Raw genomic sequence first — 11,577 nt, forward strand, 5'->3', positions numbered from 1 at the left:
TGTCGTTCTGAATTTCCGTTAGTGATGCAGTACATACTAGAGTACATCGACCACTGAGTGGAAGATCGACCTAACTATGCGGTCAGTTCCAAAACGCTCTATCTCAGTAAACTTTTAAAGAACTCTCTAATTCAGAACTATGTTGAAGAATGCCCTATTTGAGAATTTGATTCAACCCTTGGTGTACAAGGGGAATAAAATACCTCACCCATAGAATGTGAGGTAAATCTAACCCCACATAAATTTTGGCTACTTATTCAGATTGCTCAAGCTAATTTTGATCTAATTGACATTTTTTGATAACATCATTAGCATGTTATGGAACAAAACTATCAATTATGAGGACTCTATACAGAATTATAACGAAAAATATAAAAATTGTATATAAAAATGTTTTAGACCCGATTACAGACCATCCATGCCATAAAAAGGTATAGTGGCTTCTTTGCACACATCTACACACGTCGCTCATATTGTGTGAAAGACTGAAGCACGCCGTCAATGAACTGATTGGGCCTTATCGATGTGGCGTAAGACCATTAATGGAAAAAGACCCAGACTCAGAAAAGCAAAAGTGTATGTACAACTTTTACTTTAAGCGGGCATACCATCGACATGCGTTAGTTATTGGTATGCCAACAATATCAATAGCATCGGTGTCAACAACCGCAACGTCAGGTAAAAAATGTTCAATACACCAAATAACATTTTGTACGACAATGCGCATAAGCACATCTGTCTGAGTCGAATGAGTAAGTTTTCTGGAAATACTATGTGAAGCCAAGTCCATACACTGCCAGTCTTTCCATAACAGAGTAGGCCTAAGTTTCCCTCTGCTTCAGCAGAGAGTAATGCATTGAGTACTTTTGAAGCTGTAGCATTTGTGTTTATTCGTATGACAACATCAGGGCGTAAGCGTAAACTTTTTTGTTATTAATTGGCATGCAAATGACAAAGAAAAAATTCATAATCCTGCTGAGCGTATACCTGGGTCTATTTTACTTTTCCATTGTTGAGGACAATTGTTCATTGTTTAACCGTAGAACGCGGTTTAATGCCGAAAAAAAACTTTTAGAATACAAAATGTGGCCGCGGAACGCAAATGGTGGACAAATTTAAAGTTAAAAAAGCCAACCAGCCACTGACTGTATTTATGGCGCCACTCCACTACCTACTTTGACATCCTTCGCAGAGGTGCATCCTGGTGGAAAGAATAAAAAGTAAAAAGGACCAATAAACGAAGCAGCCTAAGCCACTTAAACTTTAAATGCGGTTTAAATTAATCATTTGTTCGGCCGCTTTCAACTCTCTCAACAGTTTGCTGTACAAAGTTTTTAGTTCAACCCAGTGAGCGGCCGCAATTGTATGAAAGCCGTGAGGAGAAAAAGAAATTGTGGAGTGGTGAAAAACAAATGTCTGACAAGGCGCTTATATTGTCTTTTAAATGCGACGTACACTTGTGGCATGAATCGCAAAGGAAAGAAAGGCGTCCACCGAACCTGCAAGTCTTCTTCTCGCAGTTCTCGAGTTTATCTCTTTTTTGTTGTTTATTATTTTTAGCATTAGTGTTGCAAATTGCAAGGCGCGTGCCATTGTACTCATCGGCATTTGATCTTAGGTTCCATTCAGCTACGGATGCTTGAACAACGTCTCGATGTCGGTGTAAAAAGTAAGACGCTCAACGCTTGGTATTGTGGAAGTGTTTGTAAAGTGAATTCATGCAAAAAGAACAAGTACCGAGTGGCTGGTGGCTGTTGTAAACGGAACTGCATTAAATAAAGACAATTGCAAAATGGCGATACTCACAGTTGTTGTTTTGTACACATTTATACACAGGCTATAGCAAAAAGTACTTTGTTGCCAACTACTTTTGAATAATGGAAAATATGGAGCTATATGAGAAAAAAATGCAGTGAAAGGAGAACAACTTTGTAGCGTAATTAAATTATATGCTTTGTAGTACATAATAAAAACAATTCCAACAATATTTCAAGAATCGGCTTTGGCGTCGACGCGACAGCCACCACAATAGGGGCAATAATAATCATAAGGCAACAAGTAGAGGCGTAGCAGTAGAATGGCAAGTATGCAGCGTGAAATGTGCAGTGGTTCGGGCGCAAAACCATCGTTGTTGTGGCTAGGTTTTGGGCATGGGGGAATGCATTTGATGACGATAATGTGAATAAATTCCATACAAAAATGAAAAAAATAATATCACTTTTACGTAGGTCCATGCGCGCTAAATATGGGAAACAGAAAGCTAAAGTTGTTTTAGAATAAAGCATGCTGAAGAACGTCACGTTCCAAACTCTTACAGGTTTTATTAGAATTTTCTTATTGTAAGATAAGTTTTCCTCACGTTTGTACAGCTTTCTCCGTATTTAGTCAGTATCTAACGGGATTTTCGAAAATTTTGTGTTTTATCTCTGATTTTTGAATTAGTTGTGAGTTTTGAAGTTCAGTGGTGTATAAAAACCTTATATTTGCTTTTTTGGAATGTTCAAAAATAGAGAATACCGAAAAACTGACGTACATAGTGCATGTGGCCAGATTTTTCGTCACTTACCAGCAACATGTAAGTGTATTAGGGTCGTCCTTAAAAACAAATTAAAGATTTTTTTCAGTCCCACGTACTCAATCGGTAATACCACGGTCACAGATATCACATATAAATTTGTATCCCCATTGGAAACGGTTATGGCGTGTCGCACATAGGATAAAGTTCAGATTCCTCTATAGAGACTCAAAAAATTTAAATTATTATTTTTTTCATCTAATACCCAAAAACGTTACCACCATATTCGAAGGTATCACATACACTGAGGGAAAAAATATTAAAATATAAACGACAACGAAAGTACTGTATATTGGTAAATATTCAATTCAATTACGCGCATATTAAAATGACCGCGTTCGTACTGAAAAAGCATCCGTGAAGTGAATAATCAAGATAAAAACTAAAAAAAATTTAGTTTGCACGTTGCCTGCAGCGGAATTCGAACCCGACCATCTCCGTATATCAACAACTTGTGGCAAGCATCTTTGCGCACTCAGCTGCACCCAGGCATATAACTTTGCTTTCAAATGTTGAATATCCATCAACACCACAGCCACGCGATTTGTACGGATAAACATGTACTATGTATGTATGTGTGTGTTGTCACCGCTCTCAGAGCGGCGCTCTGCATGCCTGGGGTGCGTATGCAAGATCTATACATAGAAGGTCGCGCAATCCGCGAAATAAAAATTGCCTCTGCGCATATCGTCTCAGGACGATTTTTTACTTTCACGCCTTCATGCCGAAAAGCCACAAAACTTGATTTTTCGCAGCGGCCAATTTTTGCGAAATTTGCATTTAAACTCGCTATTTCTCAGACGTTTATGATTCGATTGATTTGAAATTTGTACACAATAAACTAGATACTATTCTAAATAAGATGACTCTAACTGCAACACTGATAAATTCATGCATTTCAACATTTCACTTAATATTACTTCCAAAATTACTTGTACAAGTGCACAGTAAAAATATTTGTCATCTAGAGGCGAGCGACCGCTCGTGGGTGTCATCATAATATTGTTATAACTTTAGAACTACTTGTTGTCTAAGCCTGAAACTTTCCCAAAAATATCCGTATATATTTGTCTTTAATAATGCATTAAAACTAAACAAAAATTTTAAACTTCATAACACAACTTTTGCATTTGTAAAAATCACCTCCTTAATTTTTATAAAAATGTTAAAATAGCCTTAATTTTGTTTTAGATAAATATTAAGAAGTGCAGTTGGACTCATCTTCTTTAGAATAGTATCTAGTTTATTGTGTACAAATTGCAAATTAATCGATACACAAACGTCGATTACAATTTATTTGAAATTGCTTCACTTCATTTCAATTTTATGTTTTTTTACGCTGCTTGTTGTTTTCGCTGTTGTTGTCGCCCAATTTTGCGAGAAAAGAATGACGGACCTGCGCATTGCGCAACCTCTTATATATGTAAATATAAACCTTGGTGCGTATGTACACTTACATATATATATGTGCATACTCAGATGTGAACAACCAAATACGTGCATAATAAATTTTTTTATGAAAATATTTTATTTTTAAATACGAACATTTTTAAACGATAATCAAATATAAAGTATTCATTTTTACTATGCATTATTTCCCTCAGTGTATAAACTTAATGCCGATTAGAGTCGGTTAAGGCGTATCGCAAGGGGGTCAAAGGCTAGATGTCTCTATGGAGACTCAAAAACTGAAAATATATTTTTAATTTAATACCCAAAACAAATAGACACTGCTAAAGTCGAAGATATCACATCCAAATCTCGGTCCCGATTAGAGTCGGTTAAGATGTCTTCGTAGGGTAATGTGAACTTTGAACCCTGTGCGCGACGTCTTAACCGATTCCATTCGGGGCCAAAATTTCTATGTGATATCTTCGACTAAAGTAGTATCGATTTTGAGTATTATATGAAAAAAAAAATTAATTTAAATTTTTGAGTCTCCATAGCGGAATCTGAACTTTGCCCCCTGTGCGACATGCTTTAACTGTCTCCGAGCGGAACCAAAACTTACGGTTACCGCGCTAAATCTCATATCCGCCAAATGTAGTACCACGTAGGTTTGGGGTGGCATAGACAACAATGTATTTTGGTTACCCTGTCTCAATGCTTGCCTACTTCACAAATTAGATAGTAGATAATTATAGAAGATGCTCATATTTAGAAAGTTAAATTGGAAAATCATTAAAGAAAAAAACTTGTCTATCCCTTCTGTCTCTTTATCTTTCATACCTTTACCACTATCTTTATCATTTTCGTTATGCGATTACATTTATCATAATCTGTTTTCATCCATGTTAATTTTATACTCATCTTTATCATTATTTTATCTTTTCATATATCTTTGTTTTTATCTTTATGCGTCTTTGTTTTTGGTTTTATTTTTACCTTTCCCTCTATCCTTTCTTCACGTACAAATATAACTACAAACTCATGCATATCACAGCGCACGGCAGTGCGCGCAAGTGACGAAAACGAAAGCAGCCACAGTAGCATGCTGAAATGACTCGCTTATATATACACGAGATTTGGAAGTTTTTATCCAGACGTCCAATCGACATGTTTGAGAGTGTGTCCAGGAAATGTATTCAAGCTTCATAAACGATTAACCGGATTCATAAAAATTAGGCTAAAGTGTTGCGAAACAAATAAGTTTTTTGCCATTTTCCGGTTTAAGGGTGCATGTGGGCACACCCAACATATTTAGTGTTATTCTATAGGCCAATACCTTTCAAACGATACCTTATATATTACGCTCCGGCTACTAGTTGGAAAGATATAGAGGTAAATGTGTTTTGGTTCGTGTCTCCACTACGAGATGCTTTGGTATGTATGTGGCGTCTGTACGTACCATCATTTAATTTTTTTCAAACTTTCAGGAATTAAAGTACCAAAAAAACTAAGAAGGTTTTGTTCCAGGATGTCTTGATTCGTATGCTTTGTGGGCGTGGCTGCTGCCTGAAATTCGAAATTTTCCGTACGTTTCCAAGGCAGTTACATAATGCGTATAATTTTCGTCACGAAATTGATATCATAAATTTTGTGTTTCTAGTTCAGCTTTCGTCACTCGAAAATTTTACCTCAAAGAGGTTTTTTGTTTGATATACTTTAAGCCTACCATGGATATGTCTTCATACCAACTTTCAAATTTATGTATTCATGGTACACGGTACCATTTTTTATGCCAGTTTTAGATACCAGTTAAGGCCCCTTGAAAATCCATTCAGTAGTTTCGGAGACTAGTGAATTCCAACAGACAAACAAAGAAAAAGATAGATAAAAATTCGAAAAATTGTCCAAATATATTTTATTATAATCTCTGCATCATCTTCGGTCATTCTTTTAAAGAAATTTTCAATGTACAGATACGACTTTTCTACAGTTTTGTTATAGTATAAATTGATTCGTTTACATATTTAAGCCTAAAGAATGTTAGACTTGTTCAAAACGTAGCTTTATGTAGGCTTTTAAAAATGTAATCAACCCCTTTAAAATTAGAATTATGCATTTATTTCGGCAAATCATAATGTTGCATTTCAGAGAACTTAGAGTTTTAGCTTTAATTTAAGTCTCTCCTGCCAGATCAATGTATAGTGTCTTGTCGGAATAAGCCTAAATTCAGTTACCGAAATTTGGTTGATACCTTCTTGGCTTCAAAAGTTTAGTGGATCTGTTGCAATGGAATGCATGCGCTCTTTTAAAAATGGGAAAAATTTTAGCTTCGGATGGAAAACACTTTGCATAAAATGAACATAACATAACGACTTAACAGTAGTAAAAGTTTTAATTTTTTGAATTTTGAATTGTGTCTTTATTGCGGAGGACCATTGATAAATAAAAACATTTCAAAAATCCCTTAAATATACTTCCATTAATTTTGCACAGAAAAAATTGTTATTTGACCTAGAGTTCAGTCGCGAACGCGACCTCAACCACAGCTAAATAGGCAATCGATGTGATTATCTGTGGGTAGGCGACACAAATTTGTGTGTGCAGCCACAAAACCAAATCCGTTCAAAAAATAATAATAAAACCCATACTATAGTACGTATGTATGTGCTTGGACATATGCATTCGGGCATGATATCAACTCACACATGCAAACATATTGATAAATGGTTAGTGTGTAACAGGAAAGAAAATAAATATCCTATGCGTGATAAAATAAATTTTTATATTGGTGAATGTGGTTTGTAGAGATAAATTAAAATATAAATAAATAAAGTGAATGTTGACCGATAATATGGAGTTGTTGGCACAAGTTTTGTCTATGAGCGATTCTTTTTTAAGTGGAACGGATTTCGTAAAAAAAAAATTACGTCATGTCTCCGATTCACTTCAAATTTTTTTATGAGTTCTATACATGAAATAAGCTTACACGTGTTCAAGGATTTTTTTTTTTTTTCGTAGATATGATCTGTCAAAGTTAGGATTTGTCTATGATTCTGAGTAATCATGTATTTTTTCAAATAGCTATATCTCGGGTTGTGCTCATCGTAGCGATTTCATCTTAACGCCTTTTTAAAACTAAAAAGAAACTGGCTTAAAATGCCTATATATGAGATGGTCAAGATTAGCTATTAACAGTTGAACCTTTGAAGTTTATTTGCATAGTGAATACCACAAAATTAAGAAGTTAAAATTATACCAGCCTAATCCGTGTTAAATTCTCTATAAAAAACGTGGTTAAAAAAAATGGGGGTTTTTCAAGAACTATTTTTGAAATATTTTTTTTTTTATTTATGACGAGATGGTTTTTTTTTGTGAGAGTCAAGAATTGTTTGTAATTTTTTTTCGAAAATGATGAGATATATTTAGCAAGCTGTCAAAAATGGAGTTCTTGCAAAAATTTAAATTTTATTGCGTATTCCGATAGAATACCTATCCAAAAATAATATTTGTACGAAAAATATTTCATTTTAGGAGTCAAACCCCTAGAAATGGGCGTGGAAATTGTAGGACTAAAGTTAGCAAAACGCAGATTTGATTGCGGATTTTGACAGAATATTCCTTCGTTAACAGAATTCGTGCCACAACTTTTTGTATCAAGAAATCTTTTGGAAAGGGAATTCAGTTTGTATGGGCGGTGCCACACCCCGTTTTCCAAAATCTACCACTCTTCGCCGTAAGTACGGTATTGACAACATATGTGGCTGTGTCCAATTTCAGTTTGTATGGGAAGTGCCACGCCCTCTTTCCCAGTACCTACCATTTTTCACCGTAAGTAGGGTATTTGCAATTTGTGCATCTGTTTCAGATCCCCAGCATAATTGGTTTTAGAGATATAGCGGTTTTCACATTTTAGTCTATATGTCAGATGTCACGCCCCCTATGTATCGGGGTTAAATTTCTGGATTAGAGGAAGTTATATCCTTTAAATCGGTGTATGTTGCATTGAAATGGAGCTAACGGTGCCTTCAAAAGGGGAATTCCAAAATTTTCTTGTGGCGTATTTATATATAGAAGATATATATTTTGAAAGCCGTTTTTTCTAATCGAAAATCTCGATGTACCAATATTCTTGACATTTTGTACATCGACTCTAGACCCTCAAAGGATGATAATAGAAGAAGAATAATTTCGATATATCAAGGGGACGTGGCACCTCCCATATAAACTATATATTACTATAGATATATATATATAATATCAATGCCAAACTCATGGAAAAGAGTGGGAGTTACTGAAAAAGTGGGCGTGGTACCTCCCTCCCATACAAATGGATTTCTCACATTAGAATGTGGAACCTGCAGTTTTTGATTTTATGAGAAGCTTTTTATAGCATCGGCGACCGCTGTTAGAAAACACTTGTTCTATTTTAGATGTTGCTCGGACCAGGGATCGAACCCAGACCCTACGGAGTAGTAAAACGCACCTATAACCCCACTCAGCAACAGCAGCTAGTATATTCAGTAAAAATTCGAGAGAGTTAGCAGCTGGCAAAGTGTGAAGCACAAAGTTGATTGTTTTTGGCAATAACCAGCTGCAACTTTCTTTAGTTAAAAAAATGCAAACTCCATATCCACATTTTCGATATACATATGTATGGATGTACTTTTGGCATACAGACATAAGTATGTATGTAAACTCCTCGTTAGTGCTGAAGAGGCATATACTCATGTACTTATGTGTATGGAACTGTAGGTACATACTCTGCAGGAAATTGAATTAGTTTGAAAATAATTTATAATCTACTTTATTTTCAATGATAACTAATCGAAATTCTCACTATTTTACCCAATTTTTGCCAATTGTCTATTCCTGCATGTATTTTCAACTACTTTAAAATGAATTTGGCTTAAGCCACTTCAAAGTCAGAATGTTGCGTTGGAATACGCTTTCGTTCTGCACTTCACAGACGCTTTTTCATAAGTATGAAAAACCGAAATTACAAATTTAAAAATAAATAAATGAGATTTGAACATGTACATTCTTGGCTGCGATCAATTGTATGAAACATCTTTGTATGCTCAGCTACAGACAGACAGGTAAATATGCTTTCAAATGTTAAGTTTGAACTGTGTGCAAGCAGCAAGGCGACTGTGCGACTCTGCATTTAATTCCAACTCCTTTAAAATGAATTTGGGTTACACAACATCAAAGTCAGTATGTTTCCTTTGAATACGCTTGCGTTCTGACCTCCACAGACGCTTTTTCATACTTCCAAGACACAAATTGTTTTTTTGAGCAAAAGGAGTATGAAAATTCGAAACATTTACTCATTGCATTTGTAGTATTTCAAGTTGTTGATTTAAAAAAAAAAATCACTTGTATCAGGGTATGAACACATGCACATACATATGTACATACATTCAGTTTCAAGTGAATGCGTGTTATTATTGCAGCTTACAGTTGCCGTTATTAAATTTTATGCAATTCTGTTATTTTTACTGCAATAAATTGCAAGTTGTTACAGATTGGCTTTTTAATTTCATTAAATTTCTTGACGTGATGAATTGAATATCCCAAATTTTGGCATGCAAATACATATCGCACACGATCTTCATAGGTGACACAACTTAAAATTGCACGTTCGTCAGAAAATGCGACAAAATATTTCTTAGCACATGCTAATCATATGGGCTAGGAAGACTTTATCTTAGGTTTTTTCAGCAAATTATAACAAAAATTTGCTCCTGCTTTTGCTTAATGGTAAATAAAAGCTCTGGTTACATTTTAAGTGCATAATTCCAAAAATGCCAAATTTTAAGTTGTGTCACTTTTGAAGATAGTGTGCAATACCTAAACACTTATTAAAGCAAATAGGTACAAACATATACAGCTGCCATCAGCAAGTAGTAGATAGTACTAGAAATTAATAGGCTACAAAACTGCATACTCGAAATTTTTTTAAAATTTCCGAATAAAAAGTTTGCGATTTTGATGATGTTTTTTGAAGATTGATTAGTTTTCAGAGGATAGTGATAGCATGAACAACAGGAAGATTTCAGGAAAATATTTATAGTGCCCTTGAAGGAGGCCATGATCAGGCACCACAAATTGATTATTGATTATTAAACTAATCCTAATTTAATATTTTCATAAAAATAATGCGGAGACCACTTGCAATAAGGCAAGTACTTGGACATATGTAGCTGCTACCAGTACACTTCTATACCAGAAGGATCTTGTTGATTCACCAACGCTTACAACAGATGTCCGCGCAGTTAAGACAATCGATTTGCACTTTTTAAGTCTGAGCAGTTACAGCAGCTTTAAAAAACTATTGATTAAAATTAAAATCAAAGTGTTTACATATATTTCGTTTACATCGTTCTAGAAACTTACTTTGGTTGACCAACAAGATTCGCTTGAAAAATGAAAAAAATATAATCGGATCGCGTTTGTTTCAGAATTCAAATGACGCTCGCTTGAAAACTTCTAAGAATACTTCTATATACTTAAGCCTTAAAAATCTTGAATCCCGTAGTTTCTTAACTATCAACACCTAGGTCGAAATACCTATGGCTACCAGCGAGCAAAAAAAGTACAAGGAAGGCTATTCTGGATAATGGGTACAAGGGCAGAATTAAGAACTTTTACAGTCTCCAAGAGAAAAGGAGTCGATAAATTGAATATATTCATACAAGATTGGAAAAGAACTTACATACATACTTTACATATATAGAAAACTAAAAACGTATACTTTGAAATTGTTTGTGATTCATTATTCTGCAGAACTTTTATCATGCAATGAAAAATTTAACTAAGGAAATTGTTAAATTTTGTTATAAAATATTTACTGGAATATTATGAAGATTGACGGTTGTAAAGGCTAAACTGCAGTAAAAGTTCCGCAGGCAACTTTTATTTTTGTCAAAAATAAGTAACCATTAGTAAACGGTGTATAACATTGGATATTCAATGAAATAGAATTTTTGTTTAGCGCGAATTCCGATCAGTTATTTCTCTATTCCTTTTCAACGAAAAACGAGATGCCATATGTGTTAAAACTACATTTCCATTTATATTGGAGTATTGTCACAGAAAATTTTAGTTCACTTTAATGAAGGAGCTAATGACTTCGTTCAATCAAAAGAGCCTAATGCAAATGTTTAAAAAGCATGCATTTAATGTTAAAACTCGGTACAATGCTTACCGGTTAGTATACTTTTTTCTAACAGTTTCTAAGTTTATTTAGTCTTTTAGCTTACTTTTAAAAAAGTGACATTCGGGAACATTCGGACATTATTACACTGCTATGCTGTTACAAATCAACGATGCTGTTGGTAAGGGGCTGTCCATATATTACGTAAGACCTTTGTGGGGGAGGGCGGGTCTAAAATTTTCTTACTTTTTCTTATATGGGGGGAGGGGGCGTCCCGTAGATTCTTACGTAATATTATTTTTCTTGTATTCTTATTCAAAATAGTTCTTTATAAAATACGGAAATTCACCCAATTAAAGTACTAAATTGCATTTAAATGAAAAATATACATTAAATACGGAGGATATTAAAATTTTTTACAACTTTTGCTTTAATTTTTCTATTTTTCTAAAAAAAA

The sequence above is a fragment of the Rhagoletis pomonella genome, unplaced genomic scaffold (assembly GCF_013731165.1).
Source record: "Rhagoletis pomonella isolate Grant_MI unplaced genomic scaffold, Rhpom_1.0 Rhpom_scaffold_00003, whole genome shotgun sequence".
Classification (NCBI taxonomy): Eukaryota; Metazoa; Arthropoda; class Insecta; order Diptera; family Tephritidae; genus Rhagoletis; species Rhagoletis pomonella.